Source organism: Lissotriton vulgaris, chromosome 4_1 (genome assembly GCF_964263255.1).
Source record: "Lissotriton vulgaris chromosome 4_1, aLisVul1.2, whole genome shotgun sequence".
NCBI classification, from domain to species: domain Eukaryota; kingdom Metazoa; phylum Chordata; class Amphibia; order Caudata; family Salamandridae; genus Lissotriton; species Lissotriton vulgaris.
The window spans coordinates 240,913,425-240,937,788 of record NC_141691.1 but is presented as its reverse complement, the minus strand read 5'-3'; the positions used below and the strand labels follow the sequence as shown (position 1 = coordinate 240,937,788).

Below are 24,364 nucleotides of genomic sequence, written 5' to 3'. Positions count from 1 at the left end.
TAGGAATTTTGTTCTCCGATATAGAGCAAATGGCTGAATGTAGTCATACCAAATTTTGCAAAAAGTTAAAAATGTATTTACAAAGAATGCTTTTTTTCTTATTTGGTGTAAACTTTTTTAGCCGGTTTCGAGAAGAAAGTGTTTAAAATGGGGCCATTTTCATGTATGGCTCTTAGCTTGGTAATACTGATAACATTTACTCATTATGTTTGTTAGTTGTTGAAGAATGGTTGCCAGTGAGTCCTTGATGAACTCGACTTATAGTACAAAAAAAAAAACTCAACGTCATAGGATATATGTAATTCCTCTACATGCATTTTGTGCACGATTATGAATTTGCCACATATTCCAACTTCTGCTGCATAATTTGAAGATTGTAACAAAGATGTGTTTCTAAATCGAACAAAACCAATTCTGCACATCAGGGCAGAGTCACCCATGACACAATGTTTTTTTTTCTGGTAGCCCTTCAGTTGCTGATTGCAGTAATCAGGCGGTTACAAAGATGGCACGTTTTCCTGAATACTTGAAGTATCCTAAATTGATAGACTGGGGAAGGGGTTTTATCAGCAGCAGAAAAGAAATCCTCAAATACATAAATGGATTTCAAACATGATGGATAAGGGGAGTCCTTCTTTGCCAGGAAACTGAATTGCTTCACAGAAATTCATGTTTACACCACAGTCACTGTTCCCAAAGCAGCTGTTATTGCGAGAACGCACTGGGAGTTTAGACGGATTACACTCTCGTTGCTTCTGTCTTTTGCGGTATAATGCCCCTGCTCGGAGTAGGATACATATTTAACAGACATGCTATACTTCTTTATAGCTACTTTCTAATGCAAAGCGGTCCTCGGAGAGGCCGTATGCTCTGATCATGTAGTAAAGCAGAAGTGAGGCACACCTTTTATAGTAGGATTTAGGCTTAATTTCTAATAGAGTGTGAAATTGTACATGTTTTATATAAACAATTTTAGCCTGGGGTAGTGCTATTTAAATGGCTTCCTCTGCTCCTATGTCACTTGTACCAATGTGGGCAAAAATGTCAAAAGATTTAGCCACACAATTTGCCTTTACTTGAAGCATTACATCCCTTTCGGTGGTGGCTCCTTCGCTATGGTGGAGGAGCGTTGCCTCACAGCTTGTGCTGCATTGCGGGAGGGTGGGTAGGCGGGTCTGCTCTTCTATCAAAGCAGGGGAGGAGTGATCTTCCCTCTCCTAAGTGCGTAATGACGGTTTGGTCCTCTCGGGCCGCCCAAACCAGTCATGCACAGTTTCTCCGTTCTCCATGCAGGTTGCATTACAGCCTGTTTGGAGAACATGCCCAGGCTGAACATCCAACCAGGATGCTCAGACCAATCACAATGCTGCACTGCAGCGTTGTGATTGGTCAGGGAGCCTTAGTCCTTACCAATCATAATGCAGTGGGGCCTGCTTCCTCTTCCTCCAGGAGCAGACGCGGGATCCAGCGGCAAGGTATTTTTAAATTTTTAAATTTTTTAAATTTTATTATGTGCACACCCTCCCCCACATTTGTGACCCTCCTCCCACCGCACAACCCTCATGTGACCCCATGCCCGCCGCCCCACCCATGAACCGTGCCGGCCACCACAGATCCCTTTGCTTGCTGTGTGACTAATTCCTAAATCCAGTGATCACGATCAAGTCCAGTGAATTACTGTCTGTTGGTCTGTTCACCATGACTGTGATGGTCCTTTTGTGTGCTGGGCACATCATTGAGATAAGAATGACAACCCATGTTCAAAATCATTTCCTGAAACAGCTTTAGCATACTATAAATTAGCCATGGGTAGAAGATACATTGGCGTTACCAAGAATTCTAACCCCACAAGACAAAATTAGAAAAGTTTGTTTTTTCATAAGTGTAAGTAATTGAATTACTGGTTGAGAGGAGTGAAACTCTACTCAAGCAGCAACCACAACTTTTGTCAGGATGAAGTCACTAGCAAACTCCCAAAATAACCTGTGCTCGACCCCCTTCTAAGTTTGGCACAGAGCAGTCAGGCTTAACTGAGAAGCAATGAGTGAAGTATGTATACAGCACTTCAAGCACTAATGAAGTGAAGACACAACACAAGGAAAATCCCACACCAATTTGAAAAATATAGAGTATTTTAATAAATTAATCTAGACCAAAACAACAAAAATCTAACCAGTAGAATCGGGGATATGCAATTTGAAATATTTCTGTGAAAATGGCACCAAAAACACGAAGTGCCAATTGTGTGTATCAGGTCGCACCGAACCGGGACAAAGTCACAAGTGCAGGCTCACCGTGATGGATTGCGGGCCGGATAGATGGACCCACTTAGGCCCACTGAACACAGTATCTTAATCCTGGTGACGGAGAAATGCGTAGTTCTGTGTCGAAGATGCATTGCTCAGCACAGGTGATGCAAGGTCTGGGCAAGGAGATTCATCACGCTCTATAAGACCTGCAAAAAGCCCTAAAGGACTGGCCCTTCTCCCCCTCTTGTACTTAGGCCAAAGAAGTGGATTTGAAGTTTCATACGGCTGAACTCTTGTACAAGCCACAGAGGCACAATAAGCTACAATTGGCATTTCCTGCAACTACCTATCTCCAACTGGACCTGCCCAGGACTCTGCTGGTAGCTTCTGCTGAAGTGAGTCTTGACCCCCAAGTGTTGTTCCCCAGGTTCAGGGCCTCTTGGCTGTGCCAATGTTTCTACTCCTAACATTCTGCGAAACATGGGACTAAAAAACCTTTTGCCTCCAAAGACTTCCATTGGATCGATACAAACCTGTCAAGCCAGATCAACGAAGGTGTGTTGACGCTAGCCTGGATACTCAGGTTTCCCCCTAGCTCAGCTTTTCTACAACAGCAAGTCCATTTCAGTGGGATCTCACAGACAAGTTATCCAGCCTTGTGGGGCTACAGCTTGAAGCCTTGCCCGCTAGAAAAATCAAGAAATCTTCACCGGCCTGTGAGGGACCTTACTTGAGCATAGAATTTGAATGACTCCTGCTCAGAACTTTCCTACCAAGAGTCAGAGGCTTCAACTAGGCCTTGTCTAATGGCTACCCAGCCTCGTGAACCCTTCTCAGTCACAGGCTTCTGTCTACCCAATTAAGGATTTTTGACCTCCATTTCAGATACTGGGGGGCTTACTTATGAGCCCCTGCGTCACTTTTATTGCCACCGGTGCGTCACTTTTTGTGACGCAACAGTAGTGTAAATAGTGCACCATGTTGCACCATATTTACGAAGTGACGCATCTAGGTAAACCACTGCGCTACATTATACCTATGCCAGGTATAATGTATGCATGGTGGGCGTACCCCCGCAAGAAAGGGTCGTAGAAGTGGCGCAGCAAAATCTATGAGATTTCGCTGCACCACTTCTAGGACGCCAATGCATCAAAACCTTACGCCTGCCTCATGGCAGGTGTAAGGGTGATGCAGGCCCTTTCACATGGGGCTTTCCCCATGTGAAAGGAACATTGCTGGAGTTGCATCAGGCGTCTGAGATAACTCCAGCAATGCGCCACTTTTTGCACTGACAGATACGTCAGTTATACTGATGTATCTGTCCTTCCTTGCGACATGATGCGTCATGTTGTAAATATGACACATCATTGGTGTCAGAAGGAGGGCGCACTGAGAAGTGGTGCATCCCTGCTTTCACGCAGCGATGCGCCACTTCCCGTAAGTGAGGCCCTAAGTCCAGAAGATAAACTTCTGACTACATAAAAACTGATTTTTGTAGCTAACCCCCCTTCCATCGTGGTTGGCCTCAAAGTGCACCTAGGGCTCACCTCAATAACTTGACCGCAGTTGGCGCTTATCAGTTTCTAAAGAAATGAACCAAAGTTATGGAGAGTTGCACAGCTCTAGTGTATTAGGAGTTCTGTACGAGTGATTCACCAATATCGTCAGTGTTTGAGGGTGCTGCCCAGGTGGCGTCTCTTGTCGTGGACGTCAATTAAAACATCAAGAAAGTGATTTCAACAGATGTCGGAAGCATCCCCTGGCGCTCCCCTCTTATGCAAATGGAATAATCCAGATCAGTTAATATCAACAAAAGTTCATGAGAGTCTTTATGTAGGAATAGTCTTATTTATATTCATAAGTTCACGTGTCATTCCATATAATTCAATTGCATAATACATAATGTTCAATCAAAACAACATATTTTTCAGTCCAATGCATTTCGGGCTGAATCGCCCTTCATCTGGGACCAGAAGCTAGAAGCAAGGCAAAAAATTATCCATTCAAATGTCTGTAAACAACATAACATACATTGTAATATACGATTCGTGTACAATTAAACGTGAAAATTCGTGACAAAACCGGTGTGCAAGCACCAAGTGTACATGGTTAAAAACACAAAACGACGTCCTCACTCACATGTTGTTTTTTCTAACTGGCTTGTCAGATCGCTAGTCAAAACTGAAAAGAGCACAGTATATTAATCCACTGTGTTCTGCTTAATCGTATGGAGGAAGAAGCTAATCTAAATACTCTAAACTTACTTGATGGATGCACGGCGTCTCTTGTAGTTTATCTCTTCCGTGAATGAATCCGCGTCTGACGCAAAGCAGCCTGGATTGGCGGCTAATCGCGACAGATATTGGAAAAATTTGCGGTAGTTTGCTTTGTATCGGGTAGCGTGATTGGTTAGAGTTCCGATCATGTGATCGGAAATCGGCCAATCACAGCTTGTTAGGAGCTACTGTGTGTGATTGATGACGCTTATCATAGATGTCAGTTTCACAAGATGTGAATAAAGTTATCACATTCAAAAAACAAAAGAATATCAAAACGAACGTACTAAAAGGTGATGACAAGAAAAAGATATGTGACAAGAGATATTTTGTTAAAGCAATGAAGGTGTCACAAAAAAAGGGAAACATCCTTTACAACGCAACTTTTATCACGCAGTGCTATTACAACGCAGGTTTTACAACGAAAACCATTACAACGCATTGCGCTGGTGGGCGCTCTAGGATAGGGAATAGATTTAATTTACTATCCAACACCTTCCCTAGTGTCCACGGGGACTGGAGTTGGAATAGTAAATTAAACTATTCACTATCCAGCACCCCAAAGCGCTATGCGTTGTAATGGTATGCGTAGTAAAATCTGCGTTGTAACAGCATGCGTGGTAAAAGCATGCGTTGTAACATCATACATCCCTAAAAAAAGATGAACTTGTGTAGTGAGATTCGATAGTCAGATTGGCCTCCAGCATACCCAAACTGAAAGCAAGGCCATGGGGGGCCAAGAGGGCCTGTTTGGTTTTAATGAGCTATAGGTAACACATAAATTCAGTGCGGTCATTGAGACAATTGGGCTTGCCAGAATTCAATAGGTAAATCCAATGATTCTCTCTTTGTAATAAGAAGCGGTTGTTATCTCTGCCTTCTTGTTTTTCCACGATTTCAAGTACCATATATTGCAATTGAGAAACATTGTGGTGAGCTTCGGCAAAATGTACGGCTACTGATGATTTCACATTTCCAGTTCTAATGTTCGACTTGTGTTCATTCAGCCTTATTTTGATTTTTCGTTCCGTCTTTCCGACATACACCTTGCCACATGGGCATTTTAACATGTAAATTAAGTTAGTCGAGTCACAGGTCGCATTAACCTTTAGTATGATTTTATGGCCCTTCATTGGATGGGTTATGTGATTGCCTCTGATTGTGTTATTACAATTACCACATTGTAAACAAGGACGGGTTCCACGAAATCTTTTGGTGGCATCTGTAGTGCTTTTTAGCAGTTCACCGAGATTTATTTTTCTCGAAAAGGCAAAAGTCGGTGGATTGTCAAATGCGTGTTTAAAATCTGGTTCTGCCAAATAACGGATATCTTGCAAAACTCATGGAGCTAATTAACAAAGCCAAGGATGACGGTGTAATCAATGACAGAACTAGCAAATTTTTGACCACATTGTATCCAAAAAGCCTGTCATTATATATGATGCCAAAAGTTCATGAGAATTTGTTTGACCCACCTCTACGTCCCATAGTTTCAACAAAAAACTGTCTACACGAGCCAATGGCCAATTCATTGACCGATTGATGCAACCAACAGTTCAACGGATGGTAACATACATTCGAGATACGACTGACTTTTTGTCTAAACTGGATTCCTTGATACTTGACAATGATGAACAACTTATACTCTGCACCGCAGATGTAAGGTCACTGTACACGTCAATCCCGCATGCGTCAGGCATTGAAGCTATGGAAGAAGCCATACTTACAACTGACTATGAGCCACAACTACAAACTTTTCTGATGGAGCTCATTATTTTTACTTTGCACCATAGCTACTTTAAGCACAATGACACCTGGTACCAGCAACTCATCGGAACTAGCATGGGCAATTGCGCAGCACCAGTGTACGCAAATCTTTTCATGAGATCCTATGTAACACAAAATATATTGACAGATCCACGATGGACGGACAATCTCAAGTTGTTCGTACACTAGATAGATGATATCTTCATCCTATGGAGAAATTCAAGTGAACTACTAGAACAAGCATTGATGGACCTAAATAAAAAAGATGAGAGAATCCAGTTCACCTGGGAAATGTCGACTGAGTCCATTACCTTCTTAGATGTACGAGTAAACTTACAAGATGGTAAAATTGAGACTGAAATGTATCAGAAGAACACAGACAGGAATAACATCCTTCATTATCATAGTTTTCATCAAGAACCTTTGAAACGACACTTGCCGCTGTCACAAATGATGCGGGTCAAAAGGATCACATCAAATCCAGAAAAAGCTAAGATGAAAATTGCTGAAATGGGAAAAAGGTTCAGCGAAAGAGGCTATCCAGATATCCTGATTAAAGAGGCAGAAAACAAGGTACACAACTTGCAAAGAACAGACCTGCTTACAATCAGACATAAACAACAAGAAGATAGAGTGACAGTTGTGTCTAAATATTCTACCGCAAGCATGAATTTCAAGAAAATAATTAGGAATCATTGGAACATCCTAAAGGCAGAACCAGATTTTAAACACGCATTTGACAATCCACCGATTTTTGCCTTTTCGAGAAATAAAAATCTTGGTGAACTGGTAAAAAGCACTACAGATGCCACCAAAAGATTTTGTGGAACCCGTCCTTGTTTACAATGTGGTAATTGTAATAACACAATCAGAGGCGATCACTTAACCCATCCAATGAAGGGCCATAACATCAAACTTAAGGTTAATGAGGCCTTTGACTAGATTAACTTAATTTACATGTTAAAATGCCCATGTGGCAAGGTGTATGTCGGAAAGACGGAACGAAAAATCAAAATAAGGCTGATTGAACACAAGTCGAACATTAGAACTAGAAATGTGAAATTGAAATCATCAGTAGCCGTACATTTTGCCGAAGCTCACCACAATATTTCTCAATTGCAATATATAGTACTTGAAATCGTGGAAAAACAAGAAGGCAGAGATAACAACCGCTTCTTATTAGAAAGAGAGAATCATTGGATTTGCCTATTGAATTCTGGCAAGCCCAATGGTCTCAATGACCGCACTGAATTTATGTGTTACCTATAGCTCATTAAAACCGAACAGGCCCTCTTGGCCCCCCATGGCCTTGCTTCCAGTTTGGGTATGCTGGAGGCCGATCTGACTATCGAATCTCACTACACAATTTCAGCTTTTTTTAGTGAAACCTTCATTGCTTTAACAAAATATCTCTTGTCATATATCTTTTTCTTATCATCACCTTTTAGTACGTTCGTTTTGATATTCTTTTGTTTTTTGAATGTGATAACTTTATTCACATCTTGTGAAACTGACATCTATGATAAGCATCATCAATCACACACAGTAGCTCCTAACAAGCCGTGATTGGCCGATTTCCGATCACATGATCGGAACTCTAACCAATCACGCTACCCGATACAAAGCAAACTACCGCGAATTTTTCCAATATCTGTTGCGATTAGCCGCCAATCCAGGCTGCTTCGCGTCAGACGGGGATTCATTCACGGAAGAGATAAACTACAAGAGACGCCGTGTGTCCATCAAGTAAGTTTACAGTATTTAGATTAGCTTCTTCCTCTATACGATTAAGCAGAACACATCAGTGGATTAATATACTGTGCTCTTTTCAGTTTTGACTAGCGATCCGACAAGCCAGTTAGAAAGAACAACATGTGAGTGAGGACGTTGTTTTGTGTTTTTCACCATGTACACTTGGGGCTTGCACACCGGTTTTGTCACGAATTTTCACTTTTAATTGTACACGAATCGTATATTACAATGTATGTTATGTTGTTTACAGACATTTGAATAGATTATTTTTTGCCTTGCTTCTAGCTTCTGGTCCCAGATGAAGGGCGATTCAGCCCGAAATGCATTGGACTGAAAAATATGTTGTTTTGATTGAACATTATGTATTATGCAATTGAATTATATGGAATGACACGTGAACTTATGAATATAAATAAGACTATTCCTACATAAAGACTCTCATGAACTTTTGTTGCTATTAACTGATCTGGATTATTCCATTTACATTAGAGTGGAGCTGCAGGGGATGCTTCCGACATCTGTTGGAATCACTTTCTTGATGCTTATCAGTTTTTGACACTATTTTGCACCCTAAACTTTAGAAATTCATATCTCCTGTATTGAATTTTTGTGGTTTTGGTGTCTTTTCATTTATTAAAATGTGATATATTTTTCTAAATTGGTTTGGGATTTTTGTAGTATTGTGTTTGACTGTATTATTGTTTTGGTACTGCATAAATACCTTACCCCTACCCTCTAAGTTAAGCCTGTCTGCTTTGTTCCATACCTAGCGGTGGGTTGAGCTCAGATTAATTTAGTGACATTAGTGATTCTCCCTGACAGGCATTGTGGATATTTCTTGAGGTAGGTCATCACCCCCCGCCCCCTTAACCAGTACCCCCAATTTCTTACAGTGGACAAGGGCATGCAAAACTAGAAAAGGACCCCACATGCGTTAGGTAAAAACCCTCTGCATGTCTTGGCCATTTTTCTGAAAGAGAAAAAAATGCAGAGCGGAAAAAAAAGATGATGTCCAGCTCGTTGTTAATCTTTGTTGAAAGTGCATCCACTACACCAGCAGCTGCACTGTCAGCAAATATATCCCTGCTAGGCATGCCAGCATCTATCAATACATCAGGTAGCCCCTTCACCACTGACACCAAAAGTTTCCATTGACTTGGCAAGTGGTGGCCCACCCACCTTGGTGTAAATAACCCCATTTCCCTTTCCACTATGTGTAATCAATATCTGCGAGTGGAAGATACCTTATAAAGCCTCCTTAATAATGCTTTATTCTGAAACATACTCCTCTACAAATATTAGGATCAGGTAACATTTCATTACCTTTACCCATCCACAGCCACAATTCACAGTAAGAATGGACTCAAGAGATGTATGGTGCCTTACGCATTGTCCTCATTGTTAAATCTAGGATAGAGAAATGACATGGCTGAGACAGAAGAAGGACATAGATGGAAAGTGTAGCATTTACTATTCACCTAAGCAGCAGCGATTTGTCAAATTGGACATTTTGTTTTGCGATGCTGATGAATGATGCGTTACAGGATGTTAGCAGTGTTAGGTATGGTGTATGAAGTAGTTGATGTAGTGGGGTTAAAATGTGTCTGTGGTGTAGATTGTGGGTTGTTGTGTAGACTGGATTTTGTAAGTGCAGTGTATGTTGTTTTGTGGGTGATGCTACAGAGTGTTGGTGGTGAAGTGTGAAGGTGCAAGTAGTATTGCTGATGTCATCCATGGTGGAGGTAACTGGGTGGTGAAGTGAAGTGTAGGAAGAAGAAAGAACATGCACTGTGAATATGGGAAGGAGGGCTGTCAGAAAAGTTCTGCTTCCTGCTCGTTCTCCTGATGAATCTATTATATCGATCAGCTTAGGGGGTGAAGAGTAGCAAGCAAAATATGGTCGGAAGTGGCGTGGCCATCACCATAGCACCATTGTGAGCACTCTCCATGAAGCTCCTGCAATTCACACAGTCTTGGTGCAATTTCTGACATGAAATCCTTACTACTCTGTGCAACTATATTGGGCCCTGAGGGGGCTGAAGAGTGCCAGGGCAGTAGAGAGACCCATTGTTAGACCTGGTACCATTGGCTTGAGTCTCCCTTCCATCTTTCGCTGTTGTCTCCTCTGTTTTTGATATGTTTTTATTGGTTAGGTGCTTTGGGCACTGTGCCACTGCTATTCTGTGCCACAGTGCGAGTGCTCCCCGTTGTAAATTATTGTAATGGATTGGTGACTCCATGATTGGCTTATTTGATTTACTTATCAGACCCTAGTACAGTGCACCATGTGTGCCCAGAGTCTGTAGATCAAATGCTGATAGTGGGCTTGCAGCACTGATTGTGCCATCCACAGAAGCAGCTTGTAAAGTGTGTCTCAGGCCTGCCATTGCAGAGTTTGTGTGCAGTCTAGTACTGCCATTTTGACTTGGTAAGTGCACCCACTTACCAGTCCCTAACCTTCCCTTTTCTACATGTTAGCCACCCCTAAAGTAGGCCCTAGGGCAAGGTGCGTTGTATGTGAAAGGTAGGAAATGCCCTGATGTGTGTGGCATGTCCTGATAGTGAATTACAGCCAATTTTGTTTTTCACTATTGCAAGGCTACCTATCCCCATAGGCCAGAATGGGCAGTTTGATTTTAACATTTTATAATCCTACCTGACCCAGGGAAGATTGTAGAAAAGCGAATTTAGTATGCCAGAACTCAGAATGATAAAAATACATTGTTTAGTAAAGTTGCCTAAACCATCCAGTCTGCCTCTGCTAGGTTGTGTATTGCATGTCTGATTTGTGAGTGACAGGGGTTGAGGGGGCTCCAGGAGGCAGGGTGAGTCAGCACTAGGCTTAATAGACCTATCTGCATTGGAAGTAGTGGGAGCAGTAGCACCTGGGCCTGAATAGGGCTGTGCCTGCCTTCCACAATGCTGGCTACACCTCCAGTGGTGCGTCTGATGACCCTGGCCCACAATGACAAAGGAAGAAGTTGTGCACTGGCAGAATGCACCCAGAACTGGTTTGGACTAGGTACAGACACTCTCTTCCTTCAGAGACAAAGGATATGTGTGTACAAAAAGAGGGACCCAGACCCCGGAACTTTAGATCACTTCCGGACATCAAGACAGACCTTTTGGCAAGGAGACGGACCAAAGAATCTGCAGGAGTTGGGCTGCCCCTGTGCCAGTGTGTTACTTTCTGGGGTTGACCTGCAGAGGTTTCTTTATTACCCAGGAAAGGAGAAAGACTTTTATTTGCAACTTTCATCATCTTGTAGAAGAAACTCCAAGGGCTTGAACTGTTCTTGCCTCCTGCTGAAGTCTCAGGGATAGAAGACTTCACCACTAGCTTCCCCCTGAATTTCCTTTCTGGGAATTCTGTCTGCAGAAGCCTGCGTGTTGTTAGGAGCTGGAAGCATGACTCAACGAGAAGAAGTGTGTTGCATCCGCAGCTGTTGCCGTCGCATCATTGGAGAAGAGTGTCGCCACCACAAGGGTCACAATTGCATCACCGGTGAAGCGTGTTGCAGCGCCCGTCGCTGCTCCAAAGTTACAGAGTCACCGCATGGCTGTCGGGCGTGCACGCATTGCCTTCATGTCATCGCATTGCATCAAGGGCGCCATCTTCTCGCATCGCACCGGATCGTCGCATTACATCAAGGCACCATCTTGTTGCATCGCAATCGAGCCGCACCCCGAGATCATCGCATCACCTGCTCTCCGGTAAAGAACAGATGCATTGCCTACTTTGCGCAAGCACTGAGGAACAGACGCATCGCCTCCCCCGAAGCAAGGAACTGACGCATCGTTCTCCCTGCGAACCTTTTGTTTATCTTGTGTGACGCATCCAAAGGTACTTTGTGAGAAACTTATCGCATTTACCATCTAAAGTGAACTAAGCTATTTCTACCATCGTAAAGTCATTTTCTTAATACTGTATTGTGGATTTTTGTCGTGTGGGTCTTGTGTTAAGTCTATATAAAGAATACTTATTTTTATAAAACCTGTGTTGTGTCCATCTGTAGTGTTTTCACTGTATTACTGTATGCGTTCACAAATGCTTTACACACCACCTCTTAGATAAGCCTTCCTGCTCGTGCCAAGCTACCACAGGGTTGAACAGGGGTTATTTAGGAGTATAGCCCCTTACTCTGACTAGAAGCATGGGTCTCTATTCGGACAAAGGTGCAAGTCATTGCCAACTAGAGACTCCCAGTTCTAACACCCATCATATCTCCCACCTTTCAGCTACTCATGACTGCCATACATCCTGGACAATAGTGGCCGAAAATCAAGATGGTGGGCACGACCAACTAAACCACCACCCACCAAGTGCCTGATAGAACAGAGGGCTGAGAAGAAGCCAGGTTGCTCTTGGACAGCATAAGGGGTTATTTTGGGAGCCTGTAGGGGTGGTGTAATTGCTGTCCTTCAACTATTATTGATGGCGAGGTAGATGGGATCTGGCGACATGTCCCAGATTGATTCTGGCAGCAGAGATCGGATTCAGGTAGAGGAATTTGGTGGGCTGAAACAGGCCACTAGATGAAGACCCACATAGCAAACTCATGGAAGGTAGATTAGACCCCCTCACTTGCAATATTGCTGACATTGGGATGCATCATGCTTCCATAGCCAGCTGCTTAGAAACTGATTGAAATTTGGTGCACTGGTAACCGCTATCAGCTCCCATCTAGGAGCCTTGACTGATGATTGAGGATGGTGGCACCACAAGCCCCTATCCTTCCCTGACAACTGTATATCCCTGGTGTAAGGATGAAGACCAAACGTAATACTCTTCAGGAATCTGCTGTTGTACACCTCCTCAATACTATGCATGAAACAATACAGTACCTACTACATACATTGGTGATGTCTCTGCTTGGCTGGATCCCTCCTGGCGGACACAGACTAGTTGCTGACCCTTGCACTGTATCCTGGTTTCCTCTCTATACCTCCCAAAAAACACACCCAAAAGGAAGTACCTGAGCCCATGAGGGGCTTGGGAGTCCACCTCCAGCCTCTTATTGGAGGTATTTATGCCAGTTCCACTTTTGGGATGGTGCTGAGCATGGGGTACTCTCTCAAAACTTCATCAAGATGGATCTTAACAATAAAATAAAGATGATCTTGCCGCAGGCAGTTGAGAATATAAAGATGAACTGAGTGCATAGACAGAAGTCTTAAGGACTGACATAGACTCCACTGGAACTAGGCTGCTGGGCATGGTATCAGACATGGAGAGCCTATAATACACTTCTGAATCAGTTGTGTCACATGGCCTGGCTAGAAATGGCGCCATCTTTATGCTCACATTTCTTAAGTTGCCTTCCTTCTTTGACATACATGTGTATACGTCTCAGTGCAGGCTAGGATTCTCCGGAAATGTATTTGCTTGCATTTAAACTTCATAGGCACATATTATCATGGCTCCTTCAACATTCAGTATGATGTATAGAGTTCACTTCACAAATGTAATGGCTTATTGTTGCCTGGCAGGCGACAACGCTATTTAGCTAACATAAACAATTATGGCCTGACAAAGACCTTTGTTGAGCCCACCAAATCGGGCACTGTGCACTTTAGCGCTCCGCGCCTTAATTATACTTTACACACTTTTTGAGTTTAGTTGCTTATTTTATTCTTGTTTTTCTTACTCATGTATTATTACCATTTTTTCATAATACAAGCATATAGTGCAATTTCATCACTTTTACAAACATTATCTCATATATACATATTCAATACTTTGGCTTCAATTATATTTCACAATAAACCATATACAAAAATGTTTACACGTGAGCCCAATGCATTTCGGCGCCGCGATGGTGCCTTCATCAGGGGCGTGTCTGAAAATCAAACATATGAAATGGTGTGAGAATCTTGATTCCATGTAGTTTATGGGGGTTTGTGTAGCTAAAACTCTATTGAAATGTCATACCTGATGTGTAAAACTATTTATATGCGCCTCACTCGCTGGGTTCAGTTTCAGAATAATCTATGTTAATTATAAAATAACTGCATGGTGGTTTTGGACTTTATCTCAAAAATAATTAATTGAGACATACCTGTCTAATTGGTTTTGTACTCGCTGAAAAGAGAAAATGATATTTATCAAGATGAAATTCCGCCCTGTTTTACAAGTTAGTTGCTCTAACTACGTAGGTCATGAGACCCTTACCTTGTCTTCACTGAGATTATGACTCAATCTAGTGAGAGAAAACTCAATTACTCATCTGTTTACGGGCGGTATAGCGAAGTTGTCCATTATACTTAATTTGAAGAGGTCAGGGCATACCTGATACGCCAAAGATTTTCACTGTGTAAGGGGTCCCGTATGTCAATCGTTGTTCTTCACTGTGTGCCGGTGTGATACCATATGTAACTCCACGGACTCCGCCAGGAAGCGGAGTTTGTAAACATAAAGAAAGGACTAATTCACAGAACCGTGGCTGTCCGGGTCATAACTGTGGGCGCCATACTTGAGGATGTAAAAAACAGTAAAACATGCATTATGGTATGCTTACTGCCTTAGGGCTAAGTAAATGCTTATGTATTATCGATCTTACATCATAGGTTCACATTGAAATGTTACCTACGGTAATTCATAGCATCGTTTGTCCCGTAGCTCAAATGTCATGGATGGTCTGCCGAACGTAGAACATATAATGTTAACGTTCAAAATTGAAAGAAATCCCTGTGCTTACTAACAACCAACAATCTCGTGGGTTGAAAACGCTATGGGTAAAAATGTTATAAGTAAACTATTAGCGAATCTATAGGATCGGTCGCTATAGGTGGTGAATGAGGGGTGATCTGAGATCTAATGAAAATCCTTACTATATTTGACTTGCTGTATGTATTGTGTAACCCTAGTTGGTAACCCCGTGATATTTAATGGTCATGTTCATTGCTATTCTATAGGACATTGGTTCATGTGAGCTTTCTTAAAAAAAAAAAAACATTTTTGGTGGTCATGTAAATTCCAGTTCTGTGAAACCATTCGTCTAATTAACACATGTGAGGTTTACATCCATTCATAACGACTTTGGGGAATCGTGTACATGGCAAATATTATAGAACCTTTAAACATGTTGGTACATTCGCAGTCAGTTTAAACATTTCGAGATTATCTACATTGCAGTAATATCAAACCCTAATTCATGTTAACATTTGTGAGAATCACATAGATCTATGGGTTGAGTGTCCTATGATACAACAATCTTCATAATAAGTTCCAATCAGTATAATAGTTTTAGATGTGTGTCAATTTTTAACTGCTCAGAATGTTAGTGTAGGAGGTTTTTCCTTGACCACGTGATATGTGATGTTGTGTTAATCTATCTAGAAAGGTTCTTACAGATAACACGAAAGGTCATATTTGTCATTCAGCCCTGTGGGGGTTAATGTTTTAGGTATTTTATCCAGAATAGTTCACGTTGCATCAATCTCTGGCGATTGTCAATTCCATCCTTTATCTGTACTTTTTCAATGACAAAAAATCTTAGCTGCGATATGGTGTGTTTTTCATCTCTCCAATGAAGTACTAAAGGTGACGTTAAATTCAAATTGCGGATTCTGCTCTTATGCTCCGTTATGCGCACTTTCACTTTACGTTCCGTTATTCCTACATACATTTTGCCACAAGGTCACTTAATGGCATATACAACGTTGTTGGAATTGCAGTCACTGTTATGTTTAAGCTGTATCACTTTTCCTGTGGTTGGGTGAGTGCACTCATTTCCTGTGATCACATTGTTACAGTTGGTGCAATTAGTGCATCTTGTTGTTCCCTTGTATGGTACCGAACTTATGGCGAACTGTTTGTGTTTTAACTTTGTTCTTAGGTTTGGTCCTCTGGTGTGTGCATGTACAGGTAAATCTCTGAAGATCCCATGAAAGTCTGGTTCTTCTGATAACAACTCCCATCTTTTGTTGATTATTGCTCTGATTTTTGTAGACAATGTTGTGTATTTGGTCACATGAGTAAGAAAAACAAGAATAAAATAAGCAACTAAACTCAAAAAGTGTGTAAAGTATAATTAAGGCGCGGAGCGCTAAAGTGCACAGTGCCCGATTTGGTGGGCTCAACAACCCATCATAACTTGGATTGATAACACAGGATTGACTACCCTGATAAATCGGAGCACCATTGGATACACAGAAATATCTTGAATCAAAGGGAGTGCTCCTTACGCCCACCATTTACTCTGACAAAGACCTTGGCATGCCTACATCGGCAGTGTTTATTATATATACGAATATACTTCTTCGTTAACTTCAGAGGAAGACTCTACTGACACTTCAAGGTCGCGGCACACCGGAATTACAGCTCAGCTAGTTCCAGTCGTCTCCACAAGGGGTGTCCCACTGTACACTAAATACACAATTAACAGAGGGTCCAAGGGGAAATGCAATTAGAAATCAAGTAGTATTCTATCCCCCATCCACAGCACGCCAAAACAAAATGGATACTACTGGTCTTGCAATAAGGTAAAATACGACCAAAAAATGAATCTATGGCAGCTAAGCATGTGTTAACCAGGAAAAGAAACCCATCAGCCCACCAAATGGCGGATCTTCATCATCTGGGATTTTGAAAAACTGGTATATGCTAGGCAACTCACTTTATGCAATTGTGAGCTGTCCTAACACAAAACCACCAGTGATGGAATAGGCCATGAATGTAAGCTCTGTGGTGCTGAGAGATAACTTTGCAGTGATATTAAGTGTAAAAGTAAATTATAAGTGCAGATTAAAATTGACTATTATGATTACAAAAGTAATTTTATTAGGGGGTTACCATAATGTTCAAGTGCTGGGATGCTTTGGGGTAGCCATGCGCTATATAAGAACAGCTTCCATTCCATTCCATTCCAATGTCAAATCTAAAAACAGCGTGCTGATAGTTTGTCAGGATAGCTATCGTCAGTTGACTAAAGAGGTCCCACTCTACACCAAGAAAGCAGCCTGATGACACTTGCCCACAGGTAATGGGGAATTAGATCCCCCAGCAGCGATTCTTGGCGGGTCACCCACCCTAGACCAAACTAGGTTAGGGAACGTTAGGTAGAAGCACACTACATTGTACTATTTTACACTACATATATGGCAACGTATATTCATTGTTTTAGCACAATGGTGGAATTATTCATTCTCTCCATTGTTCTTAAATTGGTAATTATGGTAATATGTTTCATTCTATTTGTAATTGCAGCACACGTTTTTTACTCGAGACTCTCACTGCTTCAATATATATTCAAACTGCAGATTGTGTATTTCTTGCGTACTTCCTTTGGGTATACAGGAGAGTCTGAACAAAAAGGTTCTAGATGAGTTACCATGATTTATTGGGGCGTCAGGGTTGTCATGTACTGAGGTTGTACACACATTAGGTTTAGGGTTGCAAATGGTGCACTGTGAACTAGCAGAACTATAGGCCAACAAGTTCTGAGGGGATGCTGGGAATCAGACTCGCACCATCCCAATGTTTATGTTGTCTAACAAACACAAGGTTTTTACTGAGAAAGTATAAAGCGTACAACAGTTGAGTCCACCCTGGATGATCTTCACTGCTGAGCAGAGGCAGCTGAGCAAAAGTGCAGAGACCTTGAGAACAAGTCCTGATGAGCTAACGTTTCCATCAAAAGCCTGGTGGAGGGTGCAGATATCCCAGACCTGGGTATCTTAGTGGTGGGTATCTTTTATTCACTCCTGGGCAATGAGTGTACAGAGGTCACACTCAAGAGGGTCTGTTTTGTTGGCCAAATAAAGAGTGATAAAGAGAGATAGACTGCGGGGACTCAGACATAATCTGAAAACATTCCCAACTTCAAAATCAAGGCAGTTGCCATTTAGGCAGCAAGAGCTGTACCTACAGTCTTTTTCCAGAACTTCCAATGCCAACTCTCCCAGGACACAGTTTGTGCAACACTTCAGAGTGTACTCCTGTGTTGCCCCATTACAATCTAAGGAATAAGAATGTTAAATGAAGGTGGACTTTCACTGTGGCATAACTTTTTATTATGCTATTAAAGCAAGACACATTACTGACAAACAAAAGGAAGTGATCATTTTAGGCCATACAATGAAAGTGGAAAAAACTGGTGATGGGTCGCCAGCAATGCAGAAAGCAGGGCTATGATGAAAGAGATCCTTGGTGTCTAGGAGACATCTATAGCCCAGAGATGGCAATAGAAGAGATGGAGGCCCAGAGACTGCAACAAGGATGACTAATTGTGCTGAGCCTAAAGTTGGCCTGCTACATCCTGAAATGACCTCGGGCAAGGCTTAGGTCGAAGATGGAAGTGAAGGCTCTTATCTGCAATTTCTAACTAAGCGAATAACTGAGCCACCACCTACCTCCCAATATCATGATACCAGAAGCAGCATCTAAACAGGAAGTGATATGAACTATGGATCAAAGATTTATAAAGGCACTGCAATAAGGGGCTAACTTAATGCCAGGAACACTGCACCATGATGTCAGAACTTTTTAAGAGGGACAATAATAATACCTTACTGAGGTTTAAGCAACTCTTTAGATCAGACATTTGTCAAATCCTTCTGAAAGCTTTCCAGTTACAAGGAAAGGCATTTATGGAGAGACAAAGGGCACACTTCTAAGAGGCATACCAGAAAGCCCATGAGAAATGCTTTGGCATGGTATTGAAAATGCTCATGTAGCCCACTAGAAAATCATGATGGCTCACAGGTGAGGTAGGACATGTTGTATGGTGTAAGTAATGATGCATGTGATGAAAGGAGATGTAATTTTTAGCTGGTGATGCAAGGTGTACATTGTGGTATGGTATGGAGAACTTGCAATAGTAAGTGGGTGCAGGGATGAGTGTAAGATGTATGTAGCAATGCAATTTGTTAAGTGAAGTAGTCTGGGTGTTGTCATGTACGGTGGCAGTGATGGACACTTACAGCACTTATTGTGCAAGGTGCTGTAGGCACATGTGTAGGATGTAGGTGGTGGTTAGGATGACATTGATAATCCTTCCTGCAACACTGAACCTTGGAAGATGTGTTGTTTATAGCCTTCTATTGTCTGCCTCTACCTTATCCCAGGCCCGCCTCAGCTGTCTCAAATCAGATTGATTGCAACCAAACTTTAGGTCCTGCCCCTAACCCTTCTCCCTCTCATGCCGCCTGCTCCCCTGCATCCCGTCAAGGTGGTAAGGCCTTTTACCATCTGGCTCCACACTACTGGAACAAAATCCCCTTATGCGTAAGTGCACGGATTACCTGGCTTTTAGAAAACTGTTGAAAACCTCGCTGTTCTGATCATTCCCCATGAGCTCATTTAGGCAGTCCTAGCACAGAGATACCCTTATGGGGTGATTCGGGCGCTCTAAAAGGAAAATAAATAAAATAAAATTCCTACATCCTCTAACAATAGTTCGCATCAGTTGACTGCAAGTTTATTCCAGGCTTATCTGTAATCCTTTCTCCTCCAAGACATCAACCAATGTCATGGGCCGGTTTGAGGTTCTTACAGAAAGATCTGTGTGTCATGCTTTCAATAATATGTATAGCATAGCTGGATAATGTACGGCAAATGAAGCACTCCTCTCTCAGGAAAAATATATGAAGTAATCTGTAACTTCCAGTCTGCTGTTCAATTCCATTAATAACTGAAATAGTTTGCCTCCTGTGTAATATGCTTAAAATAAATGAATACATTATAAGTGGTAAGGGCACATCAGGTAAAACAATCTCCTGAAAAATATTTCACAACAACATTGTGAAATGTAATGGGATCGCCCACTTGTTCATAAACTAGATGTGCACGAGTGTTAAACCAAAGATGCAGACACTAAAGGAACACAGAGCTACTGAAGAGAATAAGGCTTGCTTGGCAGTGTGCATTGAGAAACTAAGCGAGGGGGCAGCTCAGCATTTCAGAAAACATTGTCTGACCAATATTGTCTTTTCACGTCCAGGGACAGGCAAGGTGACAATGCTGGCAAATATAAAATGTCACAGGTTTGTTGTGATATAAAACATGGCATGTTTACTAGACAATAGTTCATTGTTTACTGGAAGAATGAATGAGAAGGCAGCTTTATATCAGGTAAAATGTGAAAATGAATCGATGCTTTGATGCAAATATAACCCTTAATATATAAATCTGCCCCAGGGAGATATATGAGTTTAGAATAGTTGTAAGCTAGCACAATAGTTTGTAATTCTTAAAAAGAGAAATGCTTCAAAATGTAATCTCTTGTACAGCGTTCTTGTTTTTGAAGTCTATTTTTAATGTAAAGTAACATAGTTTTACAATTCAAAACTATAACGCCACTTTAAACCTTTGATTTTTCATTGAATTTCTAGGTTTCTAGTTTTGTTTTTAACTTAAAGTAAGATGCATGAGTATAAGAGCAGGGCTGGGACTCTGACCAGGCCCTGTGACCAACCCCGCCCTCACGGCCGTCAAACCCTTATGCCGCTGCACAGGGCTAACTATGTCATATAACAATATAACAGGTGTCATTTTTAGTAAGCTAGACCTACTGGCTTTACCAAAGCTTGAAAGTACCAAACTAATAGTGGCAGAGTCTATTGGCTTCATCAAAGGGTCAGCACATCAACGCATATAAAGCTAAACCTTTGGTTATGTCCAATAATAACCAATAACCATAATCAAATGGATATTTCATAAATTCACACATTTCAATTATTATTAATAGTGATTGTGATTAAATATTGTAAACAAAGCCATAGAATTAACCACAAGAGGTCCCAGCACTTAAACTAAAAAGCATACATGTGGAAGAGGTGGGCGACAGATGCTGGAATCTGGGGCTCCCTGTTCGATCCCCGGCACTGGCGGCAGGTCAGCCCAGCACCATGTGACTCTAGGCAATAGCTTGCTTAATCTTCCCAAGGGCCCCCAGCGCCGGGACACCACTTCGGAGGTAGCTGTGCGCTTTACAAATACTGGTATTTCATTTACACTTCCAGCTTGGAGTGTTTTAAAAAAATAGAATAAGTTCTCCAAGGTTCATAGAATCATTGACCCAGGAGACTCACTGTCTTTATTAACATTGTTTGGAGGCTGCCACACTCCCTGCAGCCCCACAACATTAATAAAAATGTTTGGTTGTGCTACGCCCAGTCTTGCAGCACAATCATGAAGAAAATATGACAGAGCAGTGAATGAATTAAATGAATGAAATGAATGAAATGAAATGAAATGTGATTTGTAAAGCACGAACTTAGCTCAACGGGCATCAAGGCGCAGTGGGAGCCCCACACTATATTTTTATTAATGGGGCTGCAGGCGAGATCCAAGGTCTTTGCAGCTCCTGCCAGCTCCCCAGCCAGCACCCATAGTGGATGCTGGAAGGAGCCAGCAGTTTTTTGTTAAGCGGGTGCCCTTCCAGGGCACCCACAACACTGTTTTCATTGGAGGGTTACGGGGGGAGCCCTAGGACCCCCTGCAACCCTTACCGGTTCCCCTGCAGGGGCCAGCGGCTTACATTATTAGTGGATGCCCCTCTGAGGCACCCATAATGTGTCCCTTATTAGGGGCAATGGGGCGAGCCCCAAGGCCCCAGCTGGCTCCTCAGCCAGCACTATACTGTGTGCTGGTTGGAGCCAGCTCCATCACTTTGCTCTCACCTGTGTGGGTGCAGCTTTTTTCTCTACTCCCATCCGGATGCAAACAAAGTTGTATTATGGACCCCCTCCGCGTTATATACACACCAGCCCTGGATGATGGGATCCCTGAAGCCACGCCCCTCACCAAAAGATTTGAGCCTGCGGCACTCCTGGCAGTGGCTCAGCCCAGGTGTTTTTTTTAAACAAAGACATTATGGATTTGCGGATCTGTTGAGCAGGTTTTTAAAAAATCACATTTGTGGGGGTCCCTCTTGGTTTTACATATTCTGTTGCTGATAAAATGTCGCCATCTTTTCCAGTGTTTGTTTACGCACTAGGCATAAGAATGGCCTTGGGTACCTGGACTAGAAACAACATCAATCGACTTTAAGTGAACAGATGGAAAGCAACAGGATCAAGCTGCTGAGTCGAATTGCAGCAGAGATTGCTGTACAAAAGACATTTGCCAGTATATATTTGTTTTAGAAATCTAGGGTTCAAAATGCAGAGAGTATTGGGAAAACCAAATTTAAAAAGTTATCCCAAGGGGTTCACAGCATCCTGCTTGTCTCGTCTCCTCCGTTTTTGAGAGATGGTATGAGTCTGAAGGAGCTATGTATTAGCAGTTCCTTAGTGCAGCGGTACTAACGCTTCACTAGTCACCGATAATAAAATACCTCAGGTGACTAGTGATTGTCCAATATTTGTACAGGCGCGTTCTGACGTTCAGAGATTTGTCCTTTATATGACTTGCACATGTGAACTAAAAAAAAAACGTGGGATAGAGTATGTAACGTGACACTTTCACTGTTAAAGAAACTTTAATTTCACTTCTCTTTCAGTAACAATAAAAACACCTAATAGATGTTTACATTGAGGAAGATCGATTTTCGTGTAAATCTTCTTTTACTATGTCTTAAATATGTTATCAAAGGTACATTAATAACACATAAAAAGCACACAAAAAAGTATCGAACAAAATGCGCACACACACACGAAGGGATAGCATTTGACGAGTCTCATTCTAAAAATAAAGGAATGGGTCTGCACAGGAGCTTTGGGACTTCACGTGGGTGCAGATGGACTCATTTCAGAAATTCACAAATCCTTTCTTGGTTGAACCGAGTAACCAGTGGCAATTATAACTTCACACGCCTGGGAATTTTGGGTGATTTTTTAATAAATATATATATATATATATATATATATATATATATATATATATATATATATATATATATATATATATATATATATATATATATGACACGAACTCCGCCTAATCCCAAGAGGTTACTCCAGGAAAAAACGAAACCGGACCCACAATATATAAGTGTGTATATATATATGTATATATATACACACTTATATTCGCACATCTGAAACACAACAACCGTGAATGCACTTGGCAATATTTTATTTTTCTCAATTAGAGAATATTTTCCTCTTTAGAAAAACCCTTTCATTTTCATTTCACACCCTCCATAAAGATTGTCTATTGCCCTTCACAGGAGTAAATCTCCAACCATTTCCTGTACAAGCAGGTTTCTAAATATGACTGATACATACCCATAATGATTTAGGGTTGTAGTTCTGCACACATTCAGGGAATGTAGCCCACTCCACACCCACTGGAATAATCACACAGAAACGTCTGAGTGAGTAACGTGTGAAGTCGAATATTTCTGAATTTAAAAAGTGTTTTCTGCACTGGTAAATGAAACAATATATGCATGAAAGCTCGAATTACAAGCGCGAATAGCTTGAATGAAATCCAAAATACGAATGTTTTCAACCACTGAAACTATTATTGGAGAATCCGTCAAATCATTTGATAACTAAACACACTCGTTGCTTCTGAAACATTGACACCCAGGCTGCATTGTGAGTTAATGAATGTCAGATGTCTAATGCTAATAAAACCTCAAGTGTATCATAAAGTCCTCAACTCAGCAATGTTATTAAGGTCGCTGAAAAATCTGTGTGCTATGAAGGTCTACTTAAAGGGCATAAAGGAGACGATTTTTGTGTGAAATCTACTTGTCTTGCTGCATCCTCAGCTGTATGAAGGGTGCCACCTCCTCTCTCATGGAAGTTTCATGTAGTACAAGCCAAGCAATGGAAATATCAATAATGTAATACCAGGCAATGCTTACAGTAAAAATACAATCCTTTTAGGGAGTTGTCCTCAGGATCCTCAAACCCTAGAAAAGCAAGTTCTGCATCTAGCCCGACTACAGGCAGAGATATTCAATTTAAACCAGTTGGTTTCAAGGAAATCCTTATTCACAATGTATTCATTCATAATTAAATAGTCCCCAATTGGAACCATGTTGTGTTCAATTACTTACACTACACAAGGGAGGAAACCCAGCGCACAGAGGGATTCCAAAAAGCAATCTCTTATTGACCAGAAGGTGGGAAAACAAGCTGAGCGGCCTACTCCCATCACCTAGTTGCCAATTTCCACCCAGCAATTCTTAACCCTGTCTGACAGATCAATCAATCAACCAATCAATAAATTAAATTAAATTTGTGCAGCACACAGCTGCCTTAAAAGAAGTATCCCAGGGCATGAAGATGGGTTGGCGTGATTTTCTCCTCCCCAAGGGTAGTCCAATGGAGTCCCTCCTCAGAGTCATAAGTGCTTCCACAGGATGCCCCACATCCTGTGCAGACTTGCAACAGACCTGAAGTGTCTTCTACACACACCACCCA

General features: G+C 41.7%; 1 protein-coding gene across 2 annotated transcripts in view; it reads left to right on the top strand.

Annotated features, from left to right (window-relative positions):
• The window catches only part of LOC147718624 (neuronal PAS domain-containing protein 2-like), a 552,138-nt gene that overhangs the window by 422,197 nt on the left and 105,577 nt on the right, over window positions 1-24,364 (top strand). The gene's annotated exons all lie outside the window — the stretch shown is intronic.